Consider the following 26,603-nt stretch of genomic DNA (forward strand, 5'->3'; position numbering starts at 1 on the left):
ATGTGGTGCCTTTTCACAGTGATATATTTTATCCCTATTCTTGGAAGTACTCATGGTATCTTTCGAAATCAAAAACCTGTGAACCCTGAAGCAAATACGAATATTGTAAGTTGTTAGGAAATAAATCTAAACTGCTAAAGTAACAGAGAATGTTACTCTTCAAATTTTGGAGTTTTTAAGTTAATAGATAATCAAATATATCTCTCTGAACTTATGTATTTTGATATGGGTCAACTAATATTTTGAATCTACTCTGCTGTGGTTTATGGTTTCACCTTCAGCCTTAGTCTGTCTCTTTGATGAAACTATATATAATATACTAATACCTTCATGAAAGATATAAAAATTCTCTCTTCTATACATTCTTATGTGATATATATATATATATATATATATATATATATATATATATATATAAATTTAAAATACAAGATTAGACATATGCCTGGACATGAAAACATTTATGGATACACGTGTACTTTTAAATTGTATATGAGCAGCTAGGTAAATGTATGAATGATTAGAAGTTAGAAAACAAAATAGTGGAGTATTTCTTGCTGGTTTTCTCTTTGAGGACAGGGATTTAAATTTTTTTTTATATCCTTGAATCCCTAGGGCTTAAGACTGGTGTTTAATAGACATTCCATAAATATATTACCTAAATGAATTACTGAATTAATAAGAAAAGCACATAGACCTGAGGTTGAGATAGAATACCAAAATTCCTTATTACATAATGGATTAGATAGGGCAAACTATTTTTGCTAAATGGTTTGCTTTTTTTTTTTTTTTTTTTTTTTAAATTCAGAGCCAAATCATTTCCTACTGGGGCTATCCCAATAAAGAATATAATGTTGTAACAGAAGATGGTTATATCCTTGGCCTGTATAGAATTCCTTATGGGAAGACAAACAATAATAATGCTTCAGGTAATATTCAGCTGAAGATAGATTGGTGAGTGAGGCCTGAAGTTCTTAACTTTTCTATTTCTTCTCAGTGAACATGTATGATTTACTGTCAAGGGAATGGAATACTCTCAAGGGACGTTAGGGTAGGGTGGTGGAAGGAGGTAAGGAAGGATGTGATTCAGAGAAGTTCGTGGAGCTCATGAATAGCACTACAGAGTGCCCCCACGTTGAGATTAAGCAGCTAGCTTTTTGCACTTCCCTGTCAGTTAATCACTGCCTGCCAAAGGCTACCACTAGAGGGAGGTGGAATCTTTTGGGTGAGACAAATCCTATTTGACTGAGGGGAATCTCTACATAGAAAGGAGCAATGGACCATCCTGAGAAAAAACACTGAGATCATAATTAGTCTTATAAATTACCTACTCCACTATCCGTTCTGTATTCCTCACCTTCCCACATAGCTTGTTTGATGGGGGTAAACCAAGCTCTCATCCCTAAGCACTGCCCTATCTATATGTGATCATAGCTGTAGTGTCTACATACAGAACAGAGTATGGGAGTAGAAAAAGATGCCTCAATTGAGTGGTCACTTCTGTGGAACCGGTGAGTTCAGGGAAATGTGGAATTCAAGTTTATGAAGATCTTCACAGGTACCCACCCTCATCTCAAGTTTCAGGGTCCTACTTCTGCCCTATCACAGCCCTGAGTATAGGGAGATATATATATATATATATATATATATATATATATATATATATATATATATATATATAGAGAGAGAGAGAGAGAGAGAGAGAGAGAGAGAGAGAGAGAGAGAGCGCTCTACCACCATACTGTGTAAGATGAGAATTCAACCTTCCTGCAGTTCTGCTATTCTTACAATTAGGTCCTGCCCAAGGTTTTCAACTCTGTTTTCCTTTTGGCCATAAGACATAAGGGTGGTTAGATATAGCCTCAGAGGCCATATGATTTTCACACTTTGCTTTGAATTGGTGATTGTTTGCCCCTGTTACTTTCTGTCTTCAAAACACCACTGGCACTTAGCAACAGCCACCCAAATCCAAAGACCTCATAATTATACTTCCCCTATCCGTCTCAGCTATCAGAGATCCTGTAAAAGCCAATCATCCCTTTTGTGGATCTTATTCCAATTCACTATACATGAATATTCTAGCCACTGGAATGCTACAACATGCAAGGTTCTTTCAATACTGCACCTACAACCAGATCCATATGGTTAATCAATCAGAAAGTAATCCAACTCCATAATCCCATCCTTAAGGGTCTGCTTCTTAATCGCTGTCGATGGTAACTCCTGGGTAATGTTCGCTAAAGCCCTTGACAGGGATTTGATGCACATGATTTTGGGGGGAATTGGAAAAAAAACCAACAAAGATAATGATGGAAGCAGAAGACAAAGAGCAAAGGAAGTGGGTGAATAAGGATGTGGTGGCAAGTGTCTTGCTTCCACCTGGATCGTTGGTATAGAACATGAAGTGCATCAGAAGCGATCTAACCTTGAAGCAAGAGTTGATCTTTTGTTATCTTCGTGTCACTTAGTCAAAGTATAGGGTTATCTCCCGCCTCCTAAGTGTGGAGACTCCCTTATAGCCAAAACTATATTATTCAAAAGGTGTCATATTTTTTTTAAAAAAATGTGTCAGTACAGATTAGGGCTCTGGGAACTCAGGTGATTAAAACAGTGGCTATAGTGATAATGATACCAATTTTGATTATTCCTCTGGAAAATGTGATTATAAAATTGTTTTATTAAAAATAAAGCAGGAAATCATGTAAAATATCTTGGGTATGTATTACATAAAATGTGTATAAATGCCCAAATTACTATTAGTCATTTGGTTATTCTCTCTTCCTAAAATTTATATATTTAAGTGGGACATCAACTAATTATTTACTTGGTTGAAACTGTTATTGGAAAGAAATCTGTTAGTGAACTATATTAAACAGTTCTGACTATTTGGTAGGATTAAAGGAGGACCTTTATGCAAAATAAATCTTGGAAACCTTCATACATTTCAGGTAAGAGATTTTCATGTAGAAACTACACAACTTAAAAAGAAAATTTATGTGGCTCAGTGTCAGAGTGCCCCTGGGTTCAATCCCCAATATAGCAACTTTCTTATGTATAACTGTAATGCACTAATAAATAAAACATTTTTAAAAAGAAAAAAAAATAATAAAATTTTTGCTTTTTTTCTCATTAGCTCAGAGACTCGTTGTGTATTTGCAACATGGTTTACTTACATCTGCTAGCAGCTGGATTTCAAATCTTCCCAACAGCCTGGGTTTCATTCTGGCAGATGCTGGCTATGATGTGTGGATGGGGAACAGCAGAGGAAGTACCTGGTCTAAGAAGCACCTATACTTAAAAACAAATTCCAAAGAGTTCTGGGCTTTCAGGTACAAATAAAATGAAGATGAAGTAATCTTTCATTTTTTTTGAAAAGTATACTGAATATTTATTTCCTTTTCAGTAAAATACAATAAAATATAGATCTGATTCTTTTCTCAATATAGAACTTTCCTTAGAGCATACAATTTTATGCAAATTTTAGCTTGAAAATTAGACTGCTTGTTTGATTTTGAACTTTTTTTCTCATTTTTCAGCAGTAACCTTTATTTCTTATTTGGTACCTTATTGACCAACCCCATTCTTAGTTTAACTACTTTTCTACTTAATAGCTCATGGGTTTAGTCTAGTCCACTGTATTTATAATATACAACCATCCTCTTTATAATACTGCCTTTGGTTTTATTTCCTTGACTTTGTGTTCCCCACAAAAGTCTCTATCCTGTAGGTACATTTTACCACATATCTTCTTGATGATACCCAAAGAGATTTGAAAATTGCCTTTATTCATTTACCCATTCATTATCTCCAAATGTTGATATGACAGAAGAAAGTGCTATTTTTTCTTGTTCTTTTTTTGGTAGTTTTGATGAGATGGCTAAATATAATCTTCCAGCTTCCATTGATTTGTGAAACAAACTGGACAACAGGAAATATTTTATGTAAGCCATTAGCAGGACACTACTATTGGTATGACAAGAAATATTATTGCTATTTTCACTTCAATGACTTGAAATAATCAATAACATATAAACTAATGTTAAGTACTCTCTATACAAGAAGTTAAGGAATTTTAAAATGCATTAAAAGTAAATATTAAAACATTTTTACATTTATTGAGTCTCTCACCCAAAGTGTAAGATTCATCTCTGTGAAAATTTTACTTATTCCACTTACATCATAGATAGTTATACAAATGCTCCATATTACTAATTTTATTCAATGTAATTGTTTTAGAGTTTTAAACTATAGTGTTGCAGTCTGCTTTATTACAAAATTATCATTGTTAGCAAAAAATATCAGGACAAATGCAAACTTCACAAATCAGCTCAGGTTTTTTTATTCAGGAACAAAATTCCACACAGGAATAGGGGAAGTAGGGATGAAGTGACACTGTGGAATCCACTTTCCTGGTGGAAAATGAGACTGACTCCAAATAATAGAGGGTACTGGGTTTATATAGGTTGTGGAAGATTTAGTGAGCATGAGAGTCTGGGCACTCAGGAATATGAGTTCTTGAGCTGGGGTTAGTGGACAGCACCTAGAGAGGAGTCGTCTTGGAAGAGATGAGTGTTTCCTAGAGACTGCCACTTCTAGGTTGGATGAGACACTTTTTCCCTGCCTGTGGCCAGTGTCTGGGAAGGATTTATCTTGGAAGAGAAGAAAGTCATCATTGTATGGCTTTCCTTTCTATTTCTTTCTTCCAGCCCTCATTATTCTGTTTTTTCCTTTCATATCCAATAATCATTCTTTATGATTACTTCAAAACTGTAGTTATTAACAATATGCTGTGATTAATATAATGTCACATGCTCAATGATCAAAAAATGGTAAAGTGAATTAAGAAATGAATTGTTCAGAGGCCATTTTTGAATCCACTATTACTTTTTATGCTGTCATTTTTTACATGCCACTAGTAACTGCTTCAGAATATCTTGCTAATTTATGTCATATTTCCTTTCAGCTTTCATAACATTTTCTACAATACCAAAGATAGCTGAAAGGATAAAAATATTTTTTGCCTTAGCACCAGTTTTTTCAATTAAACACACAAAATGCCCTCTAATTAAAATGGCACACAAATTAAAGTCAATACTCAATGTATGTTCTGCCTTTCTTTTGTATTGTAGATAACCCAAAGTGACAATGATTCTGTGCTTCAAAATAAGAAGTCTTGATTATGTTTGCATGGTCACATGTATGAATTGGGTTTTTGTTTCATTTATATTGGATTTTTTGCCTTTGCTTCTATAAAGAATAGAATATTACTTGTTATACCTTTAGATATTTTATTGTGAGAGGAAACCCAGTGGTGAAACAATCTTTAAACCCTGCTTCTTTAATTAAAGAAAGTGTTTTCTTTAATTAAAAATTGTTAAACTACTGTAAGATAATTTCTTTGTGTATATAGGAACTCAACATATTATTTTTAAAATAAATATTGTGGTCTTTCAAATGTGAATAAAGTAAATTTATTTTACAGACTTTATCTGGCCATGAAGACTTCTTACCTAAAACCTCATTTAATGAATTTGTTGGTTCAAAGTTGTGTCCGTTACCAGTTTTTAATAAGATTTGTTTCAGGACCTGGTATATGATATTTGGAAATGATACAAACAATATAAATATGGTGAGAACAAACTGTATTTGAAATATATTTTTGCCAGTTTTGGAAAGGAGCTCTAGGTCCTTATTGTTGAGCCTTTGTGTGTCCTTTTGTGATTCATATATGCATACTAGTAGTTAGAGTCTTAGCCTATCTGATTTTATAACTATTTGGATATTATGTAATTAATTTGCATTAGCATGATGGGATTATTTGCTTACATATTTGTCTTGCTCTCAGTGGAGACTAGAGAGCAGCTGTTATGATGGGTAACTTAGTAGCTTTCACTGCTGGGCATTAGTTTCCTGAGACTTTTAATATTTAGGCTCTCCTCTATTTACCTATTTTCTATAACTCCTCCTCTTGTATCATGGTTCCTAATAGTATTCCACTTCCCTGTTGATCTTTTCATGAATGAAATTAGAACCTGCTAATTATCTTTAAGCTTCTAACATTCATCAATACTCTTGGAGTGGCAGGCATTCTCTCCCAGACATTTTCATGATATTAAATTAAAAATCCTGATTTGGTAGAAGTAATTGTGGCATTTGAAAGGAGTTGGTTCTTTTATTGAGGACTTTTAAGGACTTCTTAATGAGAACCTATTCACACAAAGAAATAGAGGTACTCTCTTAATTCTCAAATACATGTTCATGGCACAAGGTCATATTAATATGATTCGACCTCAAGAATGTCTTATCCTAGTCTTAGAAAGCTATATATACAATTACAGAAATACAAAAGAAATGTTTTACAATATAAAAGATGAAGTCAGTTCTTGCCCCTTTAGCTGATGAAGGTGTGAAAAATGTGCTTTGCACCATAGAAGATAAACAGAATGACTTTCATAACTTCTCTCATATTCTTCTATCTACTATTATTATGTACCATTATTATGTACCTACTATGAAGAGCATGAAAGAATAATAAATATAATTCTTATTCTTGCTTGCCTTATCCATTCATTTGGTATTTTGGGGTAGTATATTTGGCCAGTGCTATATTTTAAGAAGTTATATTGTTGCATCTGCCAGGCGACCAGCGCTTCATGAAAGAAGGTTCGATTCATGAGTAATTGCTAGGGAGTTTTAAATTAAAGAGACAAGACTCTCATTACCTTTAATACCAGCTCTGAGATGGTTTCGCCTAGCTACCACCTCCAGTCACCTAATGCGGTGGCAAGGTTTACAGAAGAGACTAGGGAGAGAGAGAACACGCCAGGGAGTGGACTTTTATTGTGGAACAAAAACTTCCCGGGAAAATCCCATCCAATTAAGGTTAAGGGGGGCAGCATCCCAAGGTCAGGGGCAACAATTGGGTCTTCCAGGCAATGGCCACACCTCTGCACAGACAAGCCCTCGGACCTGGGAAAGGGTATGGAAAGCTCTAACACAGCTGTGTCTAAGCACCTCTCACCCATCCAGGGAGGTAACTCAAATCATGTGCGAGGATGGCCTCCCACAGTTGCACTTCAGAACTCTCTTCCTGTGAATTATTGAGAAGCCTATACTCTGGCTTTTTAGCCTTCAAATTTGTGGGTGCCCCTTCTAAGCCAGAAGCTGATAGTGTTATAGAGTATAATACAGCTGCATCCTAAGTTTTCTGGAACTGTATTAGAAATGAACAAACTTCACACATATAGAGCAAGAATAGTAAGAGTTATAGTATAGTTAATCTCGAATTGGTCCTCTTGAGCCTATCAAGATATGCAAGAAAAATAGGATATGTTTTGTAATTTCTTTCCTGGGGTCAACATGAAAAACCCAAAGAGAATCTTGTAGCTTGTAAAGAGGCAGTGAGTGGGGTCAGCCCAATGTCACTGATATGGGAAACCAACCAAAGAGATGTGACAGCAAGCCATGATTTAAAGAACAGGTTGTGAAAACTCTCATAAATATAACCTGGAAAATGTATCATCAAAAACAGAATTTTTATGCTTGGCATGATGGCTCACATCTGTAATCTTGGTGGCTCAGGAGGCTGAGGCAAGAGGATCATGAGTACAAAACTGCCTCAGCAATGGTGGGGCACTAAACAACTCAGTGAGACCCTGCCTCTAAATAAAATACAAAATTGGGCTGGGATGTGGCTCAGTGATTGACGGCCTCTGAGTTCAATCCCTGGTACCCACCCACACCCCCCAAAAAACCCAGAATTTTTACTTTGCCCAATTGTTATAAGTCTTTGATAATAGTTTACCAGTCCCCTGCCCCATCCCCTAAACAACTAACTCTTATAAGAAAAGTGAGCTTTTAAGATTCCTAAGAGCAGTAATTAAGGTGTATGATTATAATTTGGGTTCCTTTGTAGGGATAGATTCCTTCTTACCTTTCTGACAGAGACTCTGGTGGACATCTTAGATTGTTCAAGGATAGGCATTAGAAAGGTGAACAGGGCAGTATGCTCTGACCTATATTAATGTAAATAGTAATGGTCCATGATGGAAGGTATATCTGGGATGTATCATCCCAGAAACCAAACATTACAGTGACGTTTATTTCAAGCATAGAGAATAATTTAAAAATTAGAGGACACAATAAAAACCCAAGAGCTTAAATTCTAGAATGTTTTTGTTAAAAATTTCTGTTTAGGCCAATTTAAATTGTTCTGTCAGGAAAAAAGCATTTGACAAAATACAGCATCCTTTCATGTTCACAATACTTGGAAAACTAGGGATAGTAGGAACATACCTTCATATTTTAAAAGCTTTTTATGCTAAAATCCAAGGCCAACATTATTCTAAATGGAGAAAATTTGGAAGCATTCCCTCTAAAAACTGAAACAAGACAAGAATGCCCTCTATCACCACTTCTATTCAACATAGTCCTGGAAACTCTAGCCAGAACAATTAGACAAGAGACATTAAAGGGATATAAATAGGAAAAGAAGAACTAAAACTGTCACTATTTGCTGATGATCACTATTTGCTGATGACATGATTCTACATTTAGAAGACCCAAAAAATTCCATCAGAAAACTTCCAGAAGTCATAAATGAATTCAGCAATGTAGCGGGATATAAAATCAACATCCATAAATGAAATGTATTCTTATATGTCAGTGATGAATGCACTGAAAGAGAAATTGGGAAAACTACTGCATTAACAATAGCCCAAAAAATAAAATACATGGGAATCAATCTGACAAAGAGGTGAAAGACCTATACAATGAAAATTGCTGAACACTAAAGAAAGAAATTAAAGAAGACCTTAGGATGGAAAGATCTTTCATGCTCTTGGATAGGAAGAATTAATATTTTTAAAATGGCCATACTACCAAGAGTTATACAGATTTAATGCAATTTCTATTAAAATCCTAATCACATTCTTCCTAGAACTAGAAAAAGCAAGCAATCATTAAATTCACTTGGAAAAGAGCTTAAGGTTCCTTAAGAGACCAAGAATAACCAAAACAATCCTTAACAAGAAGAGTGAAGTAGGACACATTACAATACCACACCTTAAACAATACTACAGAGCCATAGTAACAAAAACAGCATGGTACTGACACAAAAACAGATATGTACACCAAAGGTAACATAAATATAGTTATCTCATACTAGACAAAGGCACCAAAAACATGCATTGGAGAGAAGATAGCCTCTTGAACAAATGGTGTTGGGAAAATCGGAAATCCATCTATAGTGGAATAAAATTGAACCTCAATCTCTCACCCTATACCAAACTCAACTCAAAGTGGATCAATGCCCTAGGAATTAGACCACAGACTCTGTGCCTACTAGAAGAAAATGTAGGCCCAACCCTCCACCATGTCAGCTTAGGAACTGACCTCCTCAATAAGACTCCTAAAGCACAAGAATATAATCAATATTCAATGAATGGGATGGATTCAAACTACAAATCTTCTTCTCAGCAAAGAAAATAATAAAGTGAAGAGAGAACGTACAGAATGGGAGAAAATCTTTACCACATTCACCTCAGAGCTTCAATCTCCAGGATATATAAAGAACTAAAAAATTTAACAACAACCCCCCCCCAAATAACCCAGTCAATAAATGGGCCAAGAGGGGGTTCATAACCCACTTCAATCTAATGTATGAAATATGATATGTCAAGAGCTTTGTAATGTTGTGAACAACCAATAAAAAATAAATAAATAAATAAATAAATTAAAAAAAATAAATGGGCCAAGAAACTGAACAGACACTTCAAGAAGAATAAATAAAATTGACTAACAAATATATGAAAAAATGTTCAACATCTCTAGCAATTACAGAAATGCAAGTCAAAACAACTCTAAGATTCCATTTCACTCCAGTCAGAATGGCAATTATTAAGAATACAAGCAACAATAAATGTTGGCAAGGATGTGAAACAAAAAAGTACATTCATATATTGCTGGTGGGACCGCATATTGGTGCAACCAATGTGGAAAGCAGTATGGAGATTCCTCCAAAAACTTGAAATGGAACCACCATTGGACCCAGCTATCCCCCTCCTCAGCTTATACCCAAAGGACTTAAAATCAGTATACTACAGGGACACAGCCACATTAATGTATATAGCAGCTCAGTTCACAATAGCCAAACTATGGAACCAACCTAGATGCCCTTCAACAGATAAATGGATAAAGAAAATGTGATTTATATACACAATGAAATATTAGCCTTAAATGTAATTATGGCATTTTCCAGTAAATGGATGGATCTGGAGAATATCATGGTTAGCGAAATAAAGCCAATCCCCCAAAACCAAAGGCTGAATGTTTCTCTGATATGTGGAAACTAATTCACAATGGGGGGGTAGGTAAAATAGAGATACTTTGCATTAGGCAGAGGAAAATGAAGGGAGGGGAGGATGTATATGATTAGGAATAATAGTAGAGTGAATCGGATATTATTATCATATGTACATATATGATTACCTTATCCATACATCACGCACAGTCAGAAGAATGAGAAGTTATATTCCATTTATGTATGATGTGTCAAAATTCATTCTATTGTCATGCATAACTAATTAGAACAAATAGAAAAATAATAAAATGTAATCTTAATGTTCAAGCTAGGACAATGCTTTTTATTTGTCAAATTATTGGGCAACCATAATAGCAATCATTCATACTGGATTTTTCTCTTTTCAGTATCAATCATTAAACAAATATTAGTTTAATATCTATTATATGCCAAGAAATGTTAGTCTTGGAAATACAAAAGTGAACAAAACTTTCCCATGGTCCTCAAGAGGCTTACAGCTTAACATTGAAAAAAGTGCAGTCCTAGAGAAAGCATTTCAGACTAGGCATCAGGAGAACTGGGTTCTAGTCTTAGCTCTGAATCTTGGACAAGTCAAATGAGGTGTGTGGAATAGATGGTCCCTATTCTTCTGTTCTGACTAACATTTTGTCATTTGTAAGAAATAGTTATATTGCTTGCTGTCAAATCTCTTTGGTTGGTTTCCCATATCAGTGACATTGGGCTGACCCCACTCACTGCCTCTTTACAAGCTACAAGATTCTCTTTGGGTTTTTCATGTTGACCCCAGGAAAGAAATTACAAAACATATCCTATTTTTCTTGCATATCTTGATAGGCTCAAGAGGACCAATTCGAGATTAACTATACTATAACTCTTACTATTCTTGCTCTATATGTGTGAAGTTTGTTCATTTCTAGATACAGTTCCAGAAAACTTAGGATGCAGCTGTATTATACTCTATAACACTATCAGCTTCTGGCTTAGAAGGGGCACCCACAAATTTGAAGGCTAAAAAGCCAGAGTATAGGCTTCTCAATAATTCACAGGAAGAGAGTTCTGCAACTGTGGGAGGCCATCCTCGCACATGATTTGAGTTACCTCCCTGGCTGGGTGAGAGGTTCTTGGAATAAAACCCCAAACATTAATTTTTTTCTTTGAACCTTACTAGGAGGGTAACATTGAATAGTTGGTTTAACCTTTCTGAATAAGTTCCTGATTTTTAAAATGAAATCACTCTTTAACCTAACAAAAATATTATAATAGAATGATGATTATAAAAGTTCTTTAAAGCTAATAAACACTATAAAAATTTAAAGTATTATTAAGATATTAGATAAAAACTTTTCCAATTACAAAATATTTACATTTATGAAGTAATTGTTTTGATGTAATCATTATAAATATTCATTATAACTTATCTTTAAATTTTGTTTACCCCTGATGTTTGCTTCATCAGGAAAATCAAATTAATCTTTGTATTTATTCATCCATTATAATAAGGTTTTCTGAGTGCCTACAATGTGCCCTATATTGTACTATACTCATGGGAAACACAAGTGAGCTAAACAAAGATGCTTGTGTTCATTTTAGTAGTTGATACACAAGAAATAAAGTATAAGGTAGGGGGCTGGAGTTGTAGCTCAGTCATAGAGCACTTGCCTAGCATGTGAGAGGCACTGGGTTCAATTCTCAGTACTGCTTATAAATAAATAATATAAAAGTCCATTGACAACTAAAAAAATCTTTTAAAAAAGAATAAGGTAGTAGTAGTGCCTGGAGCAGTAGCACACACCTGTAATCCCAGTGGCTTGGGAGGCTGAGGCAGGAGAGGAGGATCTTGAGTTCAAAGTCAGCTGCAGCAAAAGCAAGGCACTAAGCAACTCAGTGAGACTCTGTCTCTAAATAAAATACAAAATAGGGCTGTTGATATGGCTCAGTGGTTGAGTGCCCCTGAATTCAATCCCTGGTACACCTCCACCACCCGCCCAAAGAAAGAAAGACCAACAACAACAACAACAACAACAACAACAACAACAACAAAAAGAATAAGGTAGCAGGTAAGTAAATTATCCTTATATGATAGAAGGGGATAGACATCATAGGAAAATGGGGTGCGGGGAGGAATAGGGGAAAAGGATTAGGCATTCTTATAAGTGGATTTTACATTTTAACAGAGAGATTAGGCTCAGAGGCCTCAGTAAGATGGTGACAGTTGAAAAATGATTTAAAGGAGGTGAAGGAATTGACAATATGGACAATATGAAATGTCTTCTTAGTCCATTAATGCAACTAGAGTAAACTTGGTGGTTTATAATCAGAAGAAATTTCTTTCTTCCAGTTCTAGAGGTTAGAAAGTCCAAGATCAAGATACTGGCAGATTCAGTGTCTGATGAGAGCTTGCTTTCTCCATTAGAGATGGCATTTTCTAGTAGTTTCTTCACATAGTGAAAGAGGCAAAAGTTTCCTTGGGCTTATTTTATAAGGGCGCTAATCCCATTGATGAACCTAATCACTTTCTAAAGGTCTCCACCTAATACCATCACCTTGGTGGTTAACATTTCAACATATGAATTTGGGGAGGACATAAAGATTTGGATCATAGCATGGGGGATGGGGTTTACAGAGAGAGGGAAGAGCCAAAGAGAAGCACACTTAAGAAACAAGTGCAGCTGAAATGAGTAAGTAAGAAAGCCAAGGAGACTGAAAAGAAGCAGTAAGCAATTGATGAAGATCAATGTACTCTAGAAGTTAAGGAAAAATCTCAAGGATGAAGGAATGAACAATGGTATCAGATGCCATTGATAAGTAATACAGAAGAATTCCTTGGAGTTGACCAAGCTTTTATAAATGTTAAGATTATAAGTTACCTTGAACACTTTTGGTGGAAGGATATAAGTAGTGTGTGCTGGTAAATATTTTATAACTTGTGGGGGTGGAGAGATAAGTAACATTTGTCAATTTCTGTGGTGGGGTTATTCCTGTCATGATTGATTTTAACCAACCAATTCGGCACCACTGTACTTAAAGTTGGGAAAAGATGCCCATAATTAAATCTTATTAATAGAAACTGGTTCTAGCATACTACTGGATGGAGATGTAAGACTAATTAGATTGGATTTTTAAAATGATTGCTATTATGGTTGCCCAATAATTTGACAAATGACATTCAGTTGCACACTTTAAATGGTTAAAATTATAAATTTTATTTTATGTGTATTTTACTACAATCTTTAAAAAGATGATTAAGGAGAGAAAGTGGAGATGGTGGAAACCCTTCTGTAGAATCTTGCTGAAAGGAGAATAAAAATATTTGTCAAGAGCTGTGGTAGGAAATGGGGAAGTGAATCTATCTTCTGAGATAATTAACAGCAGGTTTTTACATTAATGAAAATGGCCTACTAAAGAGGAGAAATTTTATGAAGAGAGAAAGAGATGGAATTCTAGGAGAGATGTCATCTAGTAGACAAGTAATAGATAAGCTTTTGAGCTAACAGAGATAATATCCCTTTTTCATTTGCTGGTAAGCATATTGATGTAGTAAAAGTCTCTGAACTTTTATGATTGCTGCAGTTTTTTGTCAAAATGGGAAAGTGCATTTTAATAAAATCGAGTATGGATAGAAAAGAAAGTAGAAGTCAGTGGAGCAAAGAGAAGGTACTACATAATTGCCCAGAAGCGTGGGCAAGGAAATGGATGAGGGAATTATGGTGTGATTGCTGGGCAAGACTAATGGCCTGCATGAGGTGTGCAATCATCAATTTGAAGTGACTTCAGTAAGCATAGTGCTTAGTTTTTTTTTCCTCCAGTTTTGTTCAGTCTCATTAGTATAGGCATATAGTGTGTAGGAATTGGATTTTTCTACAATTTTCTTTTTTGTGTGAAGCCAGTAGGATGATGCAATGCAAATAGAAAAGTGTTGAATAAATATAAGTGAATAAGTTTAATGATTGATTATGGAATTTCAGCTGGATAAGAAGGAAAGAAAATACATTGAAGGAGTAAGATATAATAAAAGGTTGGAAGGATGAATGGATGCACAATCTTGGCAATGTTGAAGAATTTTTGACATTGATATGTCAGGGAGAATTAGATGATGTTTAGAAAATGGAATGGATAAAAATAGAGTATGCAAAGACTGCAGTATTATAAAGGTTTATGATAAGGTCACAGGGTGAATGGTTAGTATAAAATGGGGGACAAGATCATTGAGGTGAAGAGCTCAAGGAATTAAAATGAGGTTGTGAGAAAGATTAAATCGCTAAAACTGAAGGCAGGAATAGTTTCAGAGGGAGTAACAGTAAGCAGGAACTAAACAGGCAGAACAACCTGTAGTTTAATAGATGATCACAACAGCAAAAAAAAAAAAAAAGTAAGTAATATAATCGAATGGTATGATATTCAGGGCTTGAAGGAAACTTCTTAGAGAGAAGGAAGTGAGAATAATTTAAAAGAAGAAATAATGAACAAAGAGGATTAACCCAACACTCAGGTCCAGTGACCCAGGTATATGGGAGAAAAAAGTTGCACCACTTAAAGGAGCTATGAGGGAAGCATCATTCTCAGGAAAAACCAGATTGTCAGTAGAGCAGGAAGGTGAAGAGGCCAGTGAGAGGTTTAAGATACAGAGGTGATGATGGAATTCCAGATAATAAGAGTTTTAGGAGTAAAGGAGAGTTGAGAAGAGTTAGAATAAGAATTATATGGAGCCATATAAGGCTTAGAAATCCATAGATCATAAGTAACCTGAGAGTGTAACCTTCTTGTGATGAAAACAGTAAGAGAAAGTAAGCACAATCAAATTGAATCTAATAGACTCAAAGCCAATGTTAATGGTGAGGTTAAGAGTGTTTAGGAGTGAAGGAAGGGACAGCTTCTGAGACACACTCTTGAGTCCTGTTGTTTGAGGCAGGGTTGTTTAGAGAGGTGTCACAGTCCCAATGCAAGACACTCACTCTTGACCTCTATTGATGAAGCTGAGGATTTCTCAGGAAACCTAAGATTACTCCAAACACATAGGCCCCTTTGGGGAAGTGAAAGACTTCGGGGATATGTGCATTTGTGTGAAGATGATAGACTCACATCTTTAGATTTCCTGTCCCCATCTCCACCCTTTCTATTTTTTACACTTAACAAAGGAATGGAGAAAGAAAGAAGCCCCCTGAATAAATACCAGGAGACCCAGTACAAAGGGGAATCATGCAATGCATGCTTAATTTACATCAGCTGCCACCATAATGAACAAATGTATATGTCTTCTTATTTTTGTTTTTCTTTTTTCTTTTTTGCTTCTGCATTCTAACCACTTGAAAGCTTATGACTGGGGCAGTCCTGTTCTGAACTTTTTTCATTTTAATCAAGTATGTCGTTATTCTAAAAACCATCTCCCTTCCCATTTTGTTCAGATGATCCTCTTATAGATAAGAGTCATCTGTGAATCTCCAGAGTATTATTACATAGTGAGACCAGCAAGTGAAAATCACATTGTTTTGGAATCATATTGTTACATCCAACCAAAGCATCTTTTCCATACCTTTACATATCTTAATAGGAAATATCCTGGATAAACTTAGAGAAGTTGACAGTAGTAGAAGAATTCATCATCCTTTGTCTGGAAAACTAATGTATTTGTAATTTGCACAACTCTGTACTTGGTAAATATGAGATAAAATGCATAATGTATTTCATGACCTTAAAATCAGTTATTCTATTTGGGAATACAGGTCAAATACATATAATAATTAGAAATAACTTAGAATTCAATGAACATGGTAAAAATTGTGTAAGTGTGATGACAAAATTTTTGAAATATCAGAAACCGAGCCTGTCTGACTTCAGAGTTTCTGCTTTTCTTCCTCAGCTAAATTCTGGGCCATATATAATCTGCTCATATGAAAAAGTCTAAAGTAAGATCTTAAAATCAAATTCAATGGGATTAGAGTTAACCTTGGTTGCCAATATTTATAATTTATTAATAAACAAATAGACAGTAATACAGTCACAGAAAATTTGAAATGCTTTCAAATACCTTCAAAATACTTCCATGCTTTATAAGAAATACTGCACTTACCACTGTGAATCTTTGAGTATTCTAAATTAAAACCATCTATTAGCTCAGTGTTGTGGTACGTGTCTATAATCCCAGCAATTTGGGAGGCTGAGGCAGGAGGATCACAGATTCAAGGACAATCCCAGCAATTTAGCAAGTTCCTGTCTCAAAATAAAACAAAAAGGGCTGGGGATGTGGTAGAACTTCCATGAGTTGAATTTCCATTACTATAAAGCAAATAAAATAAAAAGTAAATTATCTAGCTTTGATTTATGCTTGTTTCTGAGTAAAAATTGTAAGATCTCGTTGCTTCCATAGATTCATTAATTTTAACCCACCAGATTAAACTTATTTTAAAACATCATTCAATAATTTAATAAACAGGACTTTCTAATGTATTATATTATGTGAAAACTCTTTTTTTTTCTTTTTTACTCATTTATTTTTAGACAACTTCTCCATGGTAAAATGTGACAAATATGAATGTGACAACAACAACTTGGAGTAGTAGAAATGACTTATTGGCTGACCTGGAAGATGTTCACATTTTTTTCTGAAATCACAAACCTATTAATCATAAAACTATTTCTTACTATAATCATATAGGACTTTTTGTATGGATTAGATGCTTATCATCAAGTTTACCATGAAATCTTTGATATTATCCAAAAAAATCTATAAAAAACCATGATACTCTGTGTTTAAAGACTTATATAATTCCTATTAAAATTCAATTATTATAAGCTGGGGGTGGTGGCACATGCCTATAATCCTGGCTACTGGAGGATTCAAGTTCTAGACTAGTCTGAGTAGCTTAGCAAAATCCTCAGCAACTTAGTGAGTCCCTGTCTTAAAATAAAAAAGGACTGGGGATGTAGCTCAGTGATGGAGTGCCCCTGGTTTCAATTCCCTGTGCCGAAAAAGGAATCCAATCATTTTTTTCTTACTATGTATGTTTATTCACATATTTAGTTAGAATATTCAATACAACAATTGTCTATTTTCTCCTTGTTCCCAGGCCCTCTGTTCATTAAATCAGTGGTTTTATATTCACAAGGAAAATGGTAGAGATATATATCAGTACAGTCTATTGAGTTTCTTAATAGAATTTAAATACCTAATATCAGAAACAATAATCTTACCATTTTTTTTGCAAAAGATAACCTTTTAAAGAACGTTCTTTATTTTCTTCAAAAGAATATGAACTAATGTTATGCATAAAAATAAAGTCTGGAAGATACCTGATATGAAAGCTAATTTTTCTCTCTGCTGAATGGAGAGTTAAAACACTTTCCTAGCTGTGAAAAAAAATTGGGGGGAAAATAAGAAAAGGCCGGCACCATGGCTCATGCTTGTAATCCTAGCGGCTCAGGAGGCTAAGATAGGAGGATCATTAGTACAAAGCCATCCTCAACAAAAGCAAGGCACTAAGCAAATCAGCTGGGGGTGTGGCTCATTGTTCAAGTGTCCCTGAGTTCAATCCATAGTATGAAAAAGAAAAAGGAAAAGAAGAAGAGGCCTGGGTTTCAGTGTAGTGTTGCTGCCTGCTGATTGCTTTAGGCAGTGTCCCAGAGGCAAGGACATCATAGAAACCATATGGGTTGTGCCTCACTTCCCCAAGTACAGAGCCCAGGGAGACTGAAGTTAGCTTTCCAGCACAGTGTATGTAAAAAGTAGCAATGGTTGAGGTATATTCCTCTGGAATGGCTTCTCAAAATATCTGCAGTTTAGTGCATAAAAGATCCAAGAGTTTCCTCAACACCAGAGAAGTATAAATATGTTCAGAAGAGTACTAGAAGATGGGAAGAGGCTGAAGATGTAGGATGAAAGGATGCTGTCAATAGCGGTGGCAAAACAATGGGCATCAGTGGCAGGCCTCCTAATGGCATTCAGACTTCCTGTTTCTGGTTCCACACATAAGGAGACTGAACACACTAAAAAACCAACAACTTCTTGGATCTTTAAGGGAGGTGAAGACATAGGGGAAAAGGTCAGAGAGAGAGACAGGTGAATACAGGGGGTTGCAGCTTACCTGAGCAGAAGCTCATGGTAGCAGAAGCTACATAGAGAACCAATGCCAAAGTAGGAAAATCTGAATGGTAAGTAATGAACTGCAAGAGACTCAGTGTGCAAAGTCTGAGAGTCAAAATCTCCAGGGGAACCCAGTCATAGGGGACAGACCAGTATTTTGTTAAGTCTCACTTCCAGGAGCTTGACCAGGTTCTCACAGTCACTATTTGAGAAAAAAAAATCTCTCTGTGCTTCTGGCAGAGGAAAAGGGGGAAAAACATTTTGAAATAAGCCAAGACCAGATCACTTTGTTAACAACAAGTTAGCAAGGTTTATCTCAGGGGAAACTAGTTCGCCAGAGCCTAAAACCTGGGGGAAGGGAAATATCCAACTCCACTAATAATCTTTCATTGTGTGAGAAGAAAATAGCTGGCTCTAGTCACTCTAGTTCATCTGTCCCACCTGATATGGGGGTAGGGGGACTTGAGAGTTCCTCTGGCTGATTAACACTTTTCATGTTTGCCTACATCATTGCTGAAATAATTAAGTGTATCTCTATGCTTGTCCACTGGGAGAGTACATCTGAAAGCTTCTGCCTGGTTTCTCTTAGACTTTATCCTGGGTACACTTACTTTTGCTGATTTTAATCTGTATCCATGTGTTGGAATAAAGGTAACTGTGAACAAAACAATTTTTCTGAAGCCTGTGTGTCCTTATAGCGTCATCATGTCCTAAGAGTATTCTTGGTATCTCCCAACAGAAATCTAAAAGGAAATGACAGAGGCAAGTGACTAGAACAGACCTTTCATAAAAGAGAGAATCCAAAATACCATTAAACTTTTCAAAGGATGCTCCACATTTGAAAGCTTTAAAAAGATACCAAAGACAAATACAACATGACGAAATGGCTAAAATTAAACAGCATGTGCCAACTGTTGTATGGGTATGTGAAACAACCAGAAATCTCATACACTGTTTGTGAGAACATAAATTGGTGAAGTTACTTTGGAAAGTTCTTTGAAATTGACTGTTATTGTTTTAAATACATATACCCTATAACCTGCAATTCTATAATTAAGAATATACTCAACAAACTTGCAGGCAAATGTGTATGAAAATGTACAAGAATGTTTATAACAGCATCATTTTAACAGCAAGAATTGGAAAAACATCAAATATCCACCCATAGTAGCAAATACATACAATAACCTCGATTAGACAGAATGTGAACATAACACCCTATTAGAGAATGTCATAACAACAGATAGAGAAGAGAGAAACAATGTACATTTACTTTAGCTGAGAATATGTCAATATAAATTTTTGACACACGAACAAATATTCAATATTCTTAGAGATGACTTGTCATTTCTGCCGGGGTCCAGCCCTAGCGGTGACCAGGGAATCCTGAAGGATGAGTAGCGTTGGCGAAAAGATGAGACAGGAGTCGTTTTGTTGGAGCAATCTTCAGAGAGAGTGCGAGCTCTAATGCACTTTCTCTGGGTCATCTTTTATTACAATTTTTCTCATCATTATAGATTCAGAATACATCATTGATTATACAATTTCAAAACTTTGCCAAGACATAAAGTTTCCTTAACCATAATTAGGGGTATAGAAAAATGTAACATCAATTTACATTTTTCCAGGATGTGACTTTTTAGTTATCAATCATTAATAAAATGTGTCACTAATTTACATTTTTTCAGATTTTCCCAAGATGTATTATTTTCTTATTAACTAATGCCAAACTGTGTAAGTAGACTCTAAGTCTCCTAACCTATCATTAACCTTTAAGTTTTAAAGTACACCTGCACTTTTATTTCTAATCTAAAATTCCCATCTAAAAAAGATCCCTTAAATCTTATACTTAAAATATCCTAAAGTTTATAAACCATTCTTAAAACATATCAGAAACCCATATAACTAAAAACTTAAGAATTCTAAACCCAAGAATCTAAATAGAATAATACTTCTAACATTATTCTAAAAGTATCTTTTACAAAGCTACTTTAATTAATTCCTAAATTTATTCTCATAAAACTGGTCGAGCTGCTTTCTCAAAGAGTTTTTTTGTTTCTCAGTCAAGGTGCACTAGTTCTTATATCTTTATAATCTTTCTCAATAAAAAGTAAGTTCTAAACATCAGTCCACTTTCCGCCAATATTAAGTATGTTCATTATAAATCCCTATGTGAAGTAAAAGAGGGTTTATAGAAATGAAAAGAATGTACCCTTATATATCTTAACTTTCCTAAGTGTATAACATAACTTTCCTTAATCAAGAATGAAACTACATATGGTGGGTTTCGTACAATGAGCATAATGATTAGGTTTTCTAAAAGACCAGAAATATGGGCTTGGGTTCTAGTTGATATAATCAATGTGGTGCCTAAAATTCTCATGACCTTTCAGAGAATGACTGTTGTCCATTATCAGTTTGGTCCTCAATGTGCTGAGATAGTAGAGCAGCTTTCTACTTTGTCCTTGATATGCTGAGGGGTAGTAGAACAGCCTTCAAGGCATGAACTACCTGTTATGTTCTAGCCATCTGAAATTTAATTTGGTTTGGCATTTAACATACTCATGCCTCCTGTCAGGAACATGAACATGAAAATGAAAAGTCCCAATTACATAAAACAATGGTCTTGTGGTTTCGGTTTCCCACCAACCAGCGCGGCTTTGCCAGCATTCATCCTGACTGTGAACTTGTGGAGACAGTGGGGGAGTGGCTTTGCCAGCACTTATTTTCACTGTGACCTTGTCAAGACAGTGAGAGGGGGATTGCCTTCACCACATTTCATTATGTAGCATTATTGACAATATTAATAGGATAACTGCCTGAGAAAATTGTTATGTTTAAGCTCCTGAAAATCCTCTTGTCCACTGCTTTCTTCACATCAAGCTTTGAGGGTTCTTTAGCTCCAATAGGTAGTATGCAGCCCAACCAATTAGCTAGATACATTCCCATTGTAATAAAACATTCCCTAATAATCACCTCTGAATTTTTTTCATAATAATAATAATGAAGGTTTTTCTTAGCTTCTTTGTTGATTTATAACACATAAAAAAGTACAAATCCCATGTGGACAGAGCAATAAATTAACACAATGAATCTGTGTACCCACTATCCAGACCAATAAATAAAACACTACTGACACCCAAGAAGCAGGTTATCACTCACCGTTCTCTTCAAAAGGTAACCACGGTCTTGACACCTAACCTTATAGATTAGTATGTTTTTGAAATTTGTATTAAGCAAGTTAGCCATTCTTAGTTTTGGCTTCTTTTACTCCAAATTAGGTTTTGTGAAACTATTATGTATTATTGATGTAGCAATGTTTTTTAATTTTCATTAATGAATACTATATTATATGAATAAGACATATTGGAGCTAAAGAACCCTCAAAGCTTGATGTGAAGAAACTGGTAGACAAGAGGATTTTCAGGAGCTTAAATATAACAATTTTCTCAGGAAGTTATCCTGTTAATATTGTCAATAATGCTACATAATGAAATGAGAATTAATCTTAAAGAATATTGAATATTTGTTCATGTGTCAAAAATTTATATTGACATACAGCTAAAACAAATGCACATTGTTTCTCTCTTCTCTATCTGTTGTTATAACTTTCTTCATTAGGGTGTTATATTCATCATTCTGTCTAATCAAGGTTAGTTTTTGCTCATACTTTTACTTTTTCTCTGTGTTTCTCATAAATGTTTTCATTCATCTTCATTTTCTTTCATCCATTTTATTGAAATCTCTGTTGGTCAAACACATGCACTCAGTGCTGAACTGCTTACTTGAGAATATAGAGACCATTAAGATAAGGAAACCTCTTAGCTTCTTCCTTTTCAATGTAATATCTTTTCATGTTTCCACATCCTTGCTCCACTCACGTTTCTTTTCTCTGAGTAAATGCTGTTTCCATTCCTATTTACTCTAAGACCTCTATCCATGTTCTTCATCCTATTCTCTTTTATTCTAGGATCTCATTCTATTAAATTTACTATTTGTGTTTTGCATCTTCAATCTTTTTTCCCATATACAATATCATCTTCTGTCAAAAATGCACTTAGGTTTTCACAGAACTGCTACCTAATTTGTGGGGCCCAGTGCAAAAAGAAAAAAAAGCACCCCTTGTTCTAAAACTATTATTTCAATATGGCAATACTAAAGCATTAAAACCAAGTACTGGCTCTTTTAAAATGAATCCGATCACACCTGGGTGAAGACAATCATAGATATTCATTCACTTAAACACTATGCAGTTTCATTACTCTCCTTCTGTTCTGCCTTGGCTTATCAAGTACCTGTCTTATAATTTAATTGATCAATTTATCATGTTACTAAATATGTTCAATAAGTTCATTAGTTGTCCTTTCATCTCTCATCTTGCATATAATGAGATTGTTACCATCTCCCTCCTAGACCACTGCCACCAAACTCAGGTTACATCCTACTGCATTCTGGCTTTTCCTTTGCATATTCTAAATTCTCATGTCTCTCTCTTTATCCTTAGCACTTTTGTCTGTGTGATTTCTCCAGGTAATTTTATCCTTTAATTTGACCTGGATGATCTGTCTTTGTAGATGACTTTCTGTACCTTTCAAATCTAAACTCTGAGGCTTATTTACTCATTATTTAAACCAGTTCAGTAATTTTCACTTAACAACTGTCTGTATAATGAACCTTCACTGAGTCCAGCAATGCCTGAAGTCTTTACAGTGTGATGTTAATTAAATAAGTGTTTATATTTTGTAAATACTCACAGGTATATAAGAGTAGACATATATTCATGCAAACCCATTTTTGATGTATGTTCTGCTTCCCATCCTTCAAATAGTCTGCTGAGGTGTGAGGGTCTTGAAAAATATAATTTGAAAGAGCTATTCTGAAATTAAAAACATTTAGAAGCTAAGTATGTTCAATTAAAATATACCAGCCATAAACTGGTTAAACATGATAGAACTAACATATTTAATCCTTTGGATCTTCCCATTGGAAACTTTCTTTCATGTATTCATTTATCCGTCAGGAAGAAATCTTTGAATATGGGTATTTGGATAGTTTTAAATTGACCTAACTATATTCATATTTGATTCACATTTCTCTAAAGTTATACCTTTCTCCAAGGATGTAACAGGGAACTTTCTTAAGTAACAAGTATACTCATTGACCCTGGAATTTAATCATTACAAAATTGAGTTAGTTTAGCTGAATAGGGATCTGTTATAAAACATTTTAAAATTATCTTGGACAAATAATTATTCCTTTGCCTGATTGTGCTTACTCACTCATTCCTATCATTATAAATATACTGATTATAGACTTTGTGGAAATTTCTATTAAAAACCCAGATTATGAAGATTGTTCCACTAGGATATTTCTTCAAGGACAATATCCAGGATTAACAATAATATAGGTGGTTACAATTATCATTCAACCTGAGGTAATCTCAGACTTAGTATGAGAAATAAGACTGAAAAAATATTCAGAAATTGGAAGGCAATTTAGCCTTTTTCTAGATCTTAAGAATTAAAATTGATTAACTTTTCTCACAAAACACTTCAATAGTCATATTACTCAAATGCATGAATTTCTTTTTAATTGGGATTGTTTATTCTTAAAGACTTTGTATTCTTTTTTAAAATTATGGTAAAATGTCACAAGCTGTCCATGGGCTGTGTGGGGACTATGGTGCACATTGTAGCCTAGTGAGGGGATAAGCCTGGCATTAGAAACTTCCTGTGGCACCCCTCCTTGGGATTGATCACCTGATGCAGATGACTTCCCCCTCAAGCTCTGCCAAAGATACCACAGAGCACCTGAGATGGGTGTGGCTTGAGAAGATGCCAAGCAAACCGCTGAGTACTAGACATCATGAAGCAAGACTGTACCCTTGAAACCTTATCCCTGCCTTTGATGTGCCCCCTTAAATAAACTACCAGAGCCATCTTTCCTTTGTCTAGTTCCAGCACCCATGTGGACTAGATCTCTCAGGGGCTTCGCTTTTATAAACATATTTTGACTATTTGTGTTTTATTATTCACTAATTATTTAAGACTAAGTTTTAGGGTAGCTTACACCCTCCTGGACAATAAGAAGAACCTCCCCAATGAGACACTGGCCATAATCCCCATTAGTAAAATACATATGACATAATATTTGTGATTTTAGCCATCCTCAAGTGAATGATTCAGTGAAACTAAACACATAAAATGTTTATTTCATTGATTTCATCTCTGATCTTTATTATTTCCTTCCTTCTTGTTTTTGAAATTGATTTGATCTTAGTTTTTCAAGGGCCTTGGGATGTATCTCTTGGTTTTCCTTAATATAGACATCTTAGTAGTCATGAGTTCTTTTAGCTTCTGCTTATCTTGGAAGGTTTTTATTTTACCTCTCATTCTGAAGGATAGCTTTGGTGGATATAGTAATCTTGGATGACAGTTTCTTCTTAGTTTTCTTATTAGAAAACATCATTCCAAGCTCTTCTAGATTCTAGAGTTTGTGCTGAGAAATGGGCAGTAGTTCTGATTGGCTTGCCTCTAATCTGACCTGAAGTTTTTCTCTTGAGGCTATTAAAATTCTGTCCATGTTCTGAATGCTAGGCATTTTAATTATAAAGTGTCATGGAGTGATTCTTTCTTTTTTTTTTTTCAAAGGGTATGTACATTTTATTTTTTTTATTGGTTGTTCAAAACATTACATAGTTCTTGATATATCATATTTCACACTTTGATTCAAGTGGGTTATGAACTCCCATTTTTACCCCGTATACAGATTGCAGAGTCACATCAGTTACACTTCCACTGATTTACATATTGACATACTCATGTCTGTTGTATTCTGCTGCCTTTCCTATCCTCTACTATCCCCCCTCCCCTCCCCTCTCCTCCCCTCTTCTCTCTCTACCCCCTCTACTGTAATTCATTTCTCCCCCTTGTATTATTTTTCCCTTTCCCCTCACTTCCTCTTGTATGTAATTTTGTATAACCCTAAGGGTCTCCTTCCATTTCCAAGCAATTTCCCTTCTCTCTCCCTGTCCCTCCCACCTCTCATCCCTGTTTAATGTTAGTCATCTTCTCATGCTCTTCTTCCCTACTCTGTTCTTAGTTATTCTCCTTATATCAAAGAAGACATTTGGCATTTGTTTTTTAGGGATTGCCTAGCTTCACTTAGCATAATCTGCTCTAATGCCATCCATTTCCCTCCAAATTCTATAATTTTGTCATTTTTTAATGCAGAGTAATACTCCATTGTGTATAAATGCCACAATTTTTTATCCATTCGTCTATTGAAGAGCATCTAGGTTGCTTCCACAGTCTTGCTATTGTGAATTGTACTGCTATGAACATCGATGTAGCAGTGTCCCTGTAGCATGCTGTTTTTAGGTCTTTAGGGAATAGACCCAGAAGGGGAATAGCTGGATCAAATGGTGGTTCCATTCCCAGCTTTCCAAGAAATCTCCATACTGCTTTCCAAATTGGTTGCACCAATTTGCAGTCCCACCAACAATGTACAAGTGTACCCTTTTCCCCACATCCTCGCCAGCACTTGTTGTTGTTTGACTCCAGACTTCAAACTATACTACAGAGCAATAGTAACAAAAACAGCATGGTATTGGTACAAAAACAGGCGGGTGGACCAATGGTACAGAATAGAGGACACAGAAACCAACCCACAAAACTACAACTTTCTTATATTTGATAAAGGGGCTAAAAGCATGCAATGGAGGAAGGATAGCATCTTCAACAAATGGTGCTGGGAAAACTGGAAATCCATATGCAACAAAATGAAACTGAATCCCTTTCTCTCGCCATGCACAAAAGTTAACTCAAAATGGATCAAGGAGCTTGATATCAAACCAGAGACAAGGCATCTGATAGAAGAAAAAGTTGGCTACGACCTACACACTGTGGGGTCGGGCTCCAAATTCCTCAATAGGACACCCATAGCACAAGAATTAATATCTAGAATCAACAAATGGGACTTGCTCAAACTAAAAAGTTTTTTCTCAGCAAAAGAAACAATAAGAGAGGTAAATAGGGAGCCTACATCATGGGAACAAATCTTTACTCCACACACTTCAGATAGAGCCCTAATATCCAGAGTATACAAAGAACTCAAAAAATTAGACAATAAGATAACAAATAACCCAATCAACAAATGGGCCAAGGACCTAAACAGACACTTCTCAGAGGAGGACATACAATCAAT

At 35.2% G+C, this 26,603-nt stretch overlaps 1 pseudogene across 1 annotated transcript; it reads left to right on the forward strand.

Annotated features, from left to right (window-relative positions):
- On the forward strand, positions 1 to 17,048 carry LOC308634096 (lipase member J-like; annotated as a pseudogene). Its single transcript has 7 exons — positions 1 to 105; positions 809 to 929; positions 3,134 to 3,329; positions 3,864 to 3,969; positions 4,964 to 5,100; positions 5,483 to 5,629; positions 16,835 to 17,048. The product of its transcript is annotated as a lipase member J-like (transcript).
- The last annotated feature ends 9,555 nt before the right edge of the window (positions 17,049 to 26,603 follow it).

This window comes from Spermophilus citellus, assembly GCF_964194105.1.
Source record: "Spermophilus citellus genome assembly, chromosome: 15".
NCBI classification, from domain to species: domain Eukaryota; kingdom Metazoa; phylum Chordata; class Mammalia; order Rodentia; family Sciuridae; genus Spermophilus; species Spermophilus citellus.